The sequence below is a fragment of the Bison bison genome, unplaced genomic scaffold (genome assembly GCF_000754665.1).
Source record: "Bison bison bison isolate TAMUID 2011002044 unplaced genomic scaffold, Bison_UMD1.0 scf7180017864299, whole genome shotgun sequence".
Taxonomy (NCBI): Eukaryota; Metazoa; Chordata; class Mammalia; order Artiodactyla; family Bovidae; genus Bison; species Bison bison.
The window spans coordinates 2,096,501-2,107,408 of NW_011494871.1; the positions used below are offsets into that span (position 1 = coordinate 2,096,501).

Here is a 10,908-nt window from a genome sequence, read left to right on the forward strand (position 1 = left end):
AGGCGAAGGTGTGTGTGCGTGCAAGTGTGTGCTCGCCCGGCCTGGACCGGGCGCTGCAGCCCTCCCGGCGGGAAGCGATCTGCAGGCGGGCGGGCGGTGTGAGAGCCCGGGAGGGAGGAGGTGCCGGCACGGTGATGCACAGGGCCGCTCTCGCAGCCTTGGTCAGGGGTCTCCTGCCATTCAATGGCATAGAGATGTAGATCATTCCCTCTTGAGAAGGAAGTTTGCAAGCACCCAGCTGCAGCGATCTGTTTCGTTGGTAGAGAGCTATGCGTCACACCTACAGTTACCATTGTAGGAAATGCATGTCCTTGTTTTTGTTTTTTTTTCATTTAAAAAAGGACTCAGTTTGCAGACAAACAAGACCAGTAGCCATTGTTTGGTATTTCTTTAATTGAAATAGTTTAACTCAAACTATGAATGGGTGGTTTTTACTTCAGTGACAGTTTTCCTTTACTGTTTACAATAGAAGAAAATTTCTTTATATAAACAGGAAACAGTTACTGTTAAACATGACTTAGGCAAACAGAAGAATTTATTTTGATGTGTTGTTATTTCATAATCAGATACCTATATGCAAAGGAGAAGATTATATTGCATTAGCTCAGGGTTTACTCTCTCTGTTTTCTGTTGTACAGCTTCACCTTAGACGTCTTTGCCATGCTTCTTTCATGTAGTTTAAAAACATGTCTTATTTCAAGCACTTTATCATCTAATTTAAAGATACATAACTAGAGGGGGTGAGAATAGAGTCCTACCCTGGAAGACAGTTTTTGACAGTTATCATTCACAGAGATGTCAGTACTTGAAAAGAGTTTTTCTTCACATAATATTTATCAAGTCCTGGCAGTAATACAAAACACAGAAATGCAGTTTAACTTTGAAAATACTCCCTTGGCATGAATACATGGTGCTTTATCGTGAGCTCTGTGTTTGTTTCTTTTTAACCCTTGTAAGTGTCTCATGAGGTCTACTTTGTTATGGAGGCCAGGTGTCTTTAAGTACTTTGGAATTTTTTCCATACTAAGTGCTGACTCTAGGATGTTGTATTAGCATTTTCTGGGACATTCATGGAATTTATTTGTTTCTTTGATGGGAGTGTCTTTAGGCTCTGAGTCCAGACTGAATTTTGAATTTGAAGGTAAGCACATAGGGAGACTTTTTTATGCACTTGAAATTGTAAAGTGCCTTTCCTACCCAGATGACTTGAATAAAGAACATTGCTAACATTTAAGAGGCTTTTTAAAAGAACAGAAAATTTGTTTTTTAACCTCAGATGATGTTTAACTTACATAGAATGTATTTGTACATACATGTAATAATTACATGCTGTGCTTAGTATGTTAATTTAATTTACTAGTTGTAGCTCTAATATGTGAATCCAGGGTATTTGGGGACATTTGACATCTGAATGTGGAGTTCTGCTAACACTCCTGAAGAGACTTTGGTTCTCCTTTTTCATCCATTTAAACATCCAAACCCAAGCTTAACCCAGTCCTCTGCAACCGGATGAGCCATTCAAAAATTAACAAAGCACAAACAAAGACTGAAGGATCTTTAAGGAAAATAGCCAAGTCCTCTTAAATCTGATAAATCAGTATTTAAAGTCAAGCATTTAAAGATTTGGAAAAGGCCAGCATGCTCTGTCTGTCAACAACAGGTTGAATAAATATATGCCCTGAATAAAGAGACAGCTGCTCATGTGATAAGAGAGCAGGAACAGCTTAACAGTGAGAGGTGTTTGTCTCATGGCAGCTGATTCTTAAATGTTCATAACCTTTCTAAAATGACCTTCTGGCTGAAGAAAAAGAACAGTCAAGCAGTACGAACGCAATTTCCTTTCATGATTTACTGGCTGAGCAGTGAGTTCATTCATCGTATTTTATCTGTCTCAACTGTTTACATTTAGAAGTAAGATGTTTAAACAGTATTGGGTTATCACGTAGTCCACACATCACAGAATATGTGCCTTTTAAATTGGAGTTTTGAGAGCTGGGTTTTTAAAAGGAGGACAGCCAACCTCAGCAATTATATACCAGAGGAGCTTGTCTACCTGAAGATTAAATGTTATTCAGCCAACTCTTCCCCTCTGTCTGCTCAGATGGTTCTAAGATGAGAAAGTTCTAAAAGAATGGAGGCCATTTATAACGGAGAACTCTGCACATGCTACAAGAGGGGTTTGGGAATCTGTCCAGACTTCTAAAGTAAAAATTTAAACAGCTGTGTTGTAGACATTGTTATGCACAATTCTCTTAGAATAGACTGTATGGATGTTTGGGGTCCCTTAGACCCTGATGCTACAATTGTCCTATTTGTCTTTTAGGACTGAAAAACGTTAGTAAAGTTGGGGAAGAGTACCCAGTTACAGTATGCTAGTTGATTAAACATTTTGAGAACACTGTGGCTTCCTAAGGCAAAAATGACAGCATTTAAAACTCAGAGAAATAAAAAGAATTATTTTCAAAAAACCTATCCTAGTTTGCTGCTGCTGCTGCTGCTAAGTCGCTTCAGTCGTGTCCAACTCTGTGCGACCCCATAGATGGCAGCCCACCAGGCTCCCCTGTCCCTGGGATTCTCCAGGCAAGAACACTGGAGTGGGTTGCCATTTCCTTCTCCAACGCATGAAAGTAAAAATTGAAAGTGAATCAGCTTCTGTTAAAAAAAATTGTAGGAGCCTGATAGTGAGTGGCCCCTAATGGTTTTGAACTTTGAAGGAATTGAAGGTATTGTATTTGGCAACAGAACATTTTAAAGCTTGTAGAGTTTTTAGTAGAAAATATTTCTTGTCTTGAAAAGGGAAATCATTCCCACTTCCCAGCCAACAACAATATGTATATTTTTATTACCGCATACTTTCCTGAGTTTTCTAGGCCGCAAAAGGGGCTGCAAATTCTACTGTGTAAGAAGAACAATTTTCAGGATAGAGTGAAACTGAAGGTGAAGATACAGAAGAGCCAGCAGCTAGAGGTTGTTGCCATGTGTGGAAATAGCAGCACCCTAGATTTCTAATTAATTTTTTATTCTCTTTGCATATGGAACTGAGATTATCCTCAGCCATTTATGATTGTGTTCCACAATTAAAATATAAGAGGCCGTACGTGTAGCATTGGCGTCATTTCAGTGCTGATTTTATAAATTGTAAGCCTGCCAGTTTAATGTTAATTTCTTAAAAAAATATCTCAGCTTATTGCATATTGGAAAAATGTATGAGTTGGTTGTGGCTTCATGACCTAGTGTATGAATAGTTTTACTAGATGAAAACGTTTTCCTGTTGCATGCTCTGCGTGTCAGATAATAAATCAAATGGCTTTGAAATATGAGGGGAAAAAGAAAATTAAGCAACTTTTTCTCGGAAAAAATTATTTAGATTATTTGAACCATTTTAAGATTCATATATTTTGGTCATTTATAAGATCAAAAATAAGGACCATTCTTGAAGATGTTACTGAATTGTTAAAATTTGGAAAGGTCACACGAGCTCTTCCTCCTTGGGGATGTTTGTTATTATTATAGCTCTATACTCAGAAACACCCTCCTCACCTGAACCGTGCTCTCCCACCATCACTTACGTTTCAAGCTCAAGGTGTGGTCGGTCGCACACATTTCCCCTTATATTATTTTACTCCTTATGACAACCCTAACATTTTACTGTTTCTAGTTAATGAATTTCTTCATTGCTTCAACATGTATTGCGCACATATTTTGGATGTGTTACAGTTCTAGAGCAAAATCACAGTTCTGATCACCAAATACTCCAACCCCAACTGGTGATGAACTCTTAACTGCTCGGCTGGTGATGCAGGAAGGTTGTGACGACAGGGGAGGTGGGGACCATAGCCCCCAACGCCTGAATTCCTCAGTGGATGGGATGGCAGCTGCTCAGCTGGAGCTTGGGTCGCCTTGACATGGGACTTGTGGATGCCAGGCTTTCAGTTTTCAGGGAAAGTCTTCATTTTTAATATGAAAACTGATCTTTAAAATTAAGTGCTATAGTGACTGAAAGAAGCGATGCGTCCTGACAAGACGCAATTCAAGGGCAACAGAGAGAGAGAAGAACCGGACGGTCACCCTGTGGGTTGGCAGGGCACCCAGGGTGCTTTAGGAGCCCAAGGGAGGGCGCCCACACTAGGTTTAGGGAGACCCAGTGTGGCAGATCCAGGGAAGGCGTGGTAGGTGAGGCCCCGAGTGCAGGAGAGCCCGGGGGCAGAAGCAGGGGCAGCCGGAGGGATCTGCAGGTTGGAGCAGCCCCGTGGTTCAGATCCAGTGGGTCTGCCCGGCTCAGATGGGGGAAGCCTGGGGCTGCCGCTCCCAGCCACTCCCGGAAACCCTGAGCTCTGCCCAGTGACACATGCACCAGGCCAGGTCTTCGGGATCTGGATCAGCAAGGAGAGGAGGATGCCTTTCATTTCCGCACCTGTGGATTTACCCTCTCCAGGGGCTGGCAGTTAGGTGGCCTCCATGTTAGTTACCATTCATTCAAATGAGCAGGCTGAGAAGCTTGATCTGATAAGCAGTCACTTTCTCTGCCGCTGATAAGTGTTTGCCAGCTCTGGGCTCTTCGTTTTTGCTTGCCTGGTTCTCTTGACACCTGCTTGCTGTTGTTGGAGATGGCGAGACAGCAATCCCACACGCCTGGATTCCTGTACACCAGACATCTTTGGTCTTCTCCTGATTGCCGCGGCTGGTTTCTCTGCACACATTTTGGAAAAACAGGCACCAGACTGCTAGTTGATGTATCGTCTGGACACTGAGGCAAAATGTGAAAGCCCCTGTGGGCCCATTGTTGTTTAGTTGCTAAGTTGTGTCTGACTCTTTGCAACCCCAGGACTGCAGCCCGCCCGTCTCCGCTGTCCATGGGATTTCCCAGGCAAGAATATTGGAGTGGGTTGCCATTTCCTTCTTCAGGGGATCTTCCTGGCCCAGAGATCAAACCCACACCTCCTGCATTGGCAGGCGGATTCTTTACCTCTGAGCTACCAGGGAAGCCCAGACCCATTGTCCATAATCTCATAATGTGTATATTCTGTGCTTGTCAGGTCCTTCCCCAGATAAACAGAACGCTGGCATCTATAAAAAGCATTTCTTTACCTGGGCCAGTCCCAGAAGTTAAAAGCAATTTCAGTAAATACCTTTTTATTGCCTTATTTTTATTTTAAACATTATTACTTACATGCTTGTTATTCCATTAAATTTTCCTTCTTTTTTTTATGAATGCCAACACATTTCATAAGTGATTTCATTTTATTCCAGGAAATTCAAGGTCATGCTTAGAACACTCCACTGGCTGAATGGTTTATTTCTGAATAGTTCTTGGTCGGGCAGTCTGAAGAGGTTCAGCAGCTCTGTTCCGCCAAGAGCTCGGGCCAAGCGCCCCTTTACCGCACCCTCCCTCAGGTGGCTTCTCCTCCTTGCAGGCACTAACAGCTGTTCCATCAGAGCTGGTGGGATGAAGGGTTGCACTGCTGAACACTTTATTTAAGTGGTTGTACAGCTTTGCAGTATCGATCAGTTTGGTGGAGTCCTACAGAGCTAAGGGTCTTAGATACTCACTGGGGTGGGTACAACCCTTAGTCAGCCTGGCAGAGCGCCCAGAGCCCTGCCTTGGGGTCACCAGGAATGAGTTTTCTTTGGTTTCCACCATTTCTAGTCCATCTGTCCTTTGGGTCTCAGTGTCCTCCCTTGTATGGGGATAAACACCTCGTGAAGAGAGTAGGTAGTGAGGAAAGAAGCTGTCTTTTGTCCAGAGCACGGACATGGTCCTCGATGCTGTGAATGCCTAGTTCACTGGCCCTGTTCTGTCTTCAAACACCCTCTGCAGCCTCAGGTCCAGAGGTCTGAAATGCTGCCTGGTCGATCATGACCATTTGGGTGTCCCACATTTGTCCAGCAGGTTGCAGCCTTCAGGGACTGTCAGTACACTGGATCATTTGCTCCTCAAGGGTAATGTCATTAACAAAGGCAGGATGTGTTCATGTTAAGTAGCTTCAGTCATGTCTAACTCTTTGTGACCCCATGGACTATAGCCTATCAGGCTCCTCTGTCCTTGAGGATTCTCCAGGCAAGAATACTAGAGTGGGTTGCCATTCCCTCCTCCAGGGGATCTTCCCGAGCCAGGGATTGAACCTGGGTCTCCTGCATCTCTGGTGTTGGCAGGCAGGTTCTTTACCACTGATCCAACTGGGAGGCCCAATAATGTCAGCACCCATTGCTGACCCGTATTGAGCACTTATTATGTGCCAGGAACAGTCATGTCTCAGAGCTGTCAGGCTCACTTATTGCTCACAGCCATTCTGGAGGCAGTCCTGTCACTGCACCCAGTTCAGAGAAGAGGAGACTCGGGTCAGGTCCACAGTTAGTTAGTGATGCTCCCAAGGGCAACAAAAACCATGGCATCCTCAGCAGCCATCATCCTTCAAGCCTTTACTCTGTTCCAGGCCGCCAGCTGTGCCGCTTCCCTGCATTATCTCAGCAAACCCTCCCACACCCCACAGAAAGGGCCTGTTTTTGTCTCTACAGATGTGTGATCTCAAAGTGACTTTGCTGAAAACCCAGGGATCCTGGCTGCATTTTCTCCTGACCATTCCCAATTACCTGCAGGCTATTTTCAATTATGGTGGGTTTTCCTCAGTTCAGTTCAGTTCAGTCACTCAGTCATGTCCGACTCTTCCATCACCAACTCCCAGCGCTTACTCAAACACATGTGCATCAAGTCGGTGATGCCATCCAACCATCTCACCCTCTGTCATCCCCTTCTCCTGCCTTCAATCTTTCCCAGCATCAGGGTCTTTTCAAATGAGTCAGTTCTTCCCATCAGGTGGCCAAAGGATTGGAGTTTCAGCTTCAGCATCAGTCCTTCCAATGAATATTCAAGACTGATTTCCTTTGGGATGGACTGGTTGGATCTCCTTGCAGTTCAACAGATTCTCAAGAGTCTTCTCCAACACCACAGATCAAAAGCATCAATTCTTTGGTGCTCAGCTTTCTTTAGAATCCAACTCTCACATCCATACATGACTACTGGAAAAGCCATAGCTTTGACTAAATGGACCTTTGTTGGCAAAGTAATGTCTCTGCTTTTTCATATGTCATCTAGGTTGGTCATAGCTTTTCTTCCAGGGAGCAAGTGACTTTTAATTTCATAGCTGCAGTCACCATCTGTAGTGATTTTGGAGCCCCCCCAAAATAAAGTCTCTCACTATTTCCATTTATTTGCCATGAAGTTATGGGACCTGATGCCATGATCTTAGTTTTCTGAATGTTAAGTTTTAAGCCAACTTTTTCACTCTCCTCTTTCACTTTCAAGAGGCTCTTTAGTTCTTCTTCACTTTCTGCCATAAATGTGGTGTTGTCTGCATCTGTCATCTGAGGTTATTGGTATTTCTCCCAGCAATCTTGATTCCAGCTTCTGCTTCATCCAGGTCAGCATTTCTCATGATGTACTCTGCATATAAGTTAAATAAGCAGGGTGACAATATACAGCCTTGACCTACTCCTTTCCCGATTTAGAACCAGTCTGTTGTTCCATGTCTAGTTCTAACTGTTGCTTCTTGACCTGCATACAGAGTTCTCAGGAGGCAGGTCAGGTGGTCTGGTATTCCCATCTCTTTCAGAATTTTCCAGTTTGTTGTGGTCCACACAGTCAGAGGCTCTGGCATAGTCATTGAAGCAGAAGTAGAAGTTTTTCTGGAACTCTCTTGCTTTTTTGATAATCCAACAGATGTTGGCATTTTGATCTCTGGTTCCTCTGCCTTTACTAAATCCAGCTTGAACATCTGGAAGTTCACAGTTCATGTACTGTTGAAGCCTGGCTTGGAGAATTTTGAGCATTACTTTGCTAGCATGTGAGATGAGTGCAGTTGTGTGGTAGTTTGAGCATTCTTTGGCATTGCCTTTCTTTGGGGTTAGAATGAAAACTGACCTTTGCCAGTCCTGTGGCCACTGCTGAGCTTTCCAAATTTGCTGGCATATTGAGTGCAGCACTTTCACAGCATCATCTTTTAGGATTTGAAATAGCTCAGCTGGAATTCCATCACCTTCACTAGCTTTGTTCGTAGTGATGCTTCCTAAGGCCTACTTTGTGTTCCAGGATGTCTGGCTCTAGGTCAGTGATCACACCATTGTGATTATCTGGGTCATGAAAATCTTTTTATACAGTTCTTCTGTGTATTCTTGCCATCTCTTCTTAATATCTTGTGCTTCTGTAAAGTCCATGCCATTTCTGTCCTTTATTGTGCCCATCTTTGCATCATATGTTCCCTTGGTATCTCTACTTTTCTTGAAGTGATCTCTAGTTTTCCCCATTCTATTGTTTTCCTCTATTTCTTTGCATTGATCTCTGAGGAAGGCTTTCTTATCTCTCCTTGCTATTCTTTGGAACTCCGCATTCAAATGGGTATATCTGGGTTTACCTGCAGGAGACTATTTGAACTTGGCCTTTATACCACCATAGCCACTCCATAGATAGTCCGCCCAAGCCTAAACTACTTCTCAGCCTCTTGGTATAAAAAGCCAGGTTAAAAGAGAAGCCACAGAAAAGAGAAGTAACATAGTTCATTGGCACATTTCAGCCCCCAGTTCCCAGTTTAAGAAATCTTCTGTGAATGACAGCTTGCATTTTTAAAGTGAATTAAGATGTTTAAAAATATGTCACTATGTCATTTAATCCTGTCTCCTGATCTAATGTGGGCTTCCCTGATGGCTCAGCGGGTAAAGAATCTGCCTGCAGTGCAGGAGATGCAGGGGACTCGGGTTCAGTCCCTGGGTCAGGAAGATCCCCTGGAGGAGGGCATGGCAACCTGCTCCAGTATTCTTGCCAGGAGAATCCCATGGACAGAGGAGCCTGGTGGCCCACAGTTCATGGTGTCACAAAGAGTCGGACACCTATGAAGTGGCTGAGCATGCAATTTAATGTACTGAATGCCTTGAGCAGGTAGTAAGATTTCACATATATATGTATATTTGTCTGAAACAAAAAATGTTTATCCTGTACACCACAGAAGAATTAGATCTGTTATCCGCAACCAAATCTCAGGTGTTTTCCACGAAGTGTTTTTCATTGTTTTGTGCTTCTTCATCCACTTAATTCTGCACACGTTCGCTGAGCACCCTGGTGTGCCTGACGCTAGGAACGGAGTCGCAGGTGTGGTCCCTGCTGTGAAGAACCGTGTTGTCTGAGGAGTGGACCTGCCGTGCAGTGCTGTGGGTCTTGTCCGTGAATGTGGAAAGGGCTGTGGGGCCAACGAGAGCCACGCTTTTCCCTCTGCTTGGCTGTGGACAGCATTCAGCAGGGTGGTCACTGAGCTGGCTCTTGGAGGGTCTCAGAAGGAGAAAGGCTCTCCAGACCCAGAGGAGCAAGATCACGGGCATGCAGCAGAAGGGTGGATGTCAGGCTGTGGCTGTCCTGGGCGGGCAGCATGGGCAGGGACCAGTGATGAGACCTCTAGGCCAGCGGGCAGATGAAAAGGGCATAGGTGTCTGGCCAAGGAGTTTAGAAGATGATTTGCAGGCACAAACCCACTGTGCCCCTGGAAATGCAGGCGCAGCAGTGCTCCTTTTGTATTTCCCATTTACACTACTCAGTTTAGTGTGTGTTGGGAAGATAATATTTTGGGCTGGCCAGAAAGTTCCCATAACATCTTATGGGAAAACCTGAATGAACTTTTTGGGTGAAAGAAAAAAGTGAAAAGTCGCTCAGTCGTGTCCAACTCTTTGCAACCCCATGGACTGTATAGGCCGTGAAATTCTCCAGGCCAGAATACTGGAGTGGGTAGCCTTTCCCTTAACCAGGGGATCTTTCCAACCCAGAGATCGAACCCAGGTCTCCCATATTGCAAGCAAATTCTTTACCTGCTGAGCCACACGGGAAGCCCGAAATATTTGGCTAACCCAATATAAATCAGCACATTGGATCTAGTTTCATTAATTTTTGTATACCGTATCATCTAAAAAAATTTTGTGATGCAAAAATCATAGTACTTTTTTCAGTGTTCTCCTTTTTGGGTGGTATATGTATGGTTTTTATCTCATCACCTTTTTTAATTTATAAACTTTTAAGAAGGATCATGTTACTTACATTTTTGGCCCCCAAAGCACTATACATGTGTTTGTTTCATTATTAATGAAATCTTTATACTACAAAGAATTTTCAGGATAAAGAGGGTAAAAAATCCCCCAGATTGCCACAGTATAAACCCAAATCATAGATAATATTTTGCCATATTTATTTTCGTACATAAAATGGGCGTGTCTTGTGAAGTCAGAATCGAATTGCCTTGACTTCTAGGTTGAGGTGTATGTCATCAGTCATCTTTACAAGAAGATGCTGCATGTTTTGTCTGCCTTCCACAGTAATTAGCACCATGCCCCAGTAGAGTTATCTGTCTTAACTGGACACTCAACTATAGACTGATTATTCACAGACTCTAGAAGAAGGGGATGACAGAGGATGAGATGGTTGGATGGCATCACTGACTCAATGGACATGAGTTTGAGCAAACTCCGAGAGAGAGTCAAGGACAGGGAAGCTTGGTGTGCATCGGTCCATGGGGCTGCAAAGAGTCAGACACGACTTGGCCACTGAACAATAACAACAACGGTGCCCAGACTCTAGCAATCTCTTTGTTCCTCGTGTTCTATGTATATACTTTGGTATTTATAACCTCTTTTCTGTGTTAGTTTAATTCCATATAGGTTTTGTGCTTTTCATCTTAAAAAAAATTGAGGGCCCTGCTGGGAAACAGACAGCCTGAAGCATACCATTCAGGGAATGTGATGTTATCTTCTGACCCCTATCCTGTGTCTACACAGCAGCAGGTTGCATGGTTGGGTAATTGCTGGATGATTTTGAGATATGCAAGGGGGGGTGAGAAAAGCTGTGATCAAGAAGCTGGAAAAGAAAAAAAAAAAAGA

General features: G+C 43.7%; 1 protein-coding gene across 2 annotated transcripts in view; it reads left to right on the plus strand.

The window, feature by feature from the left end:
- TNFRSF19 (tumor necrosis factor receptor superfamily, member 19) overlaps positions 1–10,908 on the plus strand; it is a 91,477-nt gene that overhangs the window by 9,314 nt on the left and 71,255 nt on the right. The window lies entirely within an intron of this gene.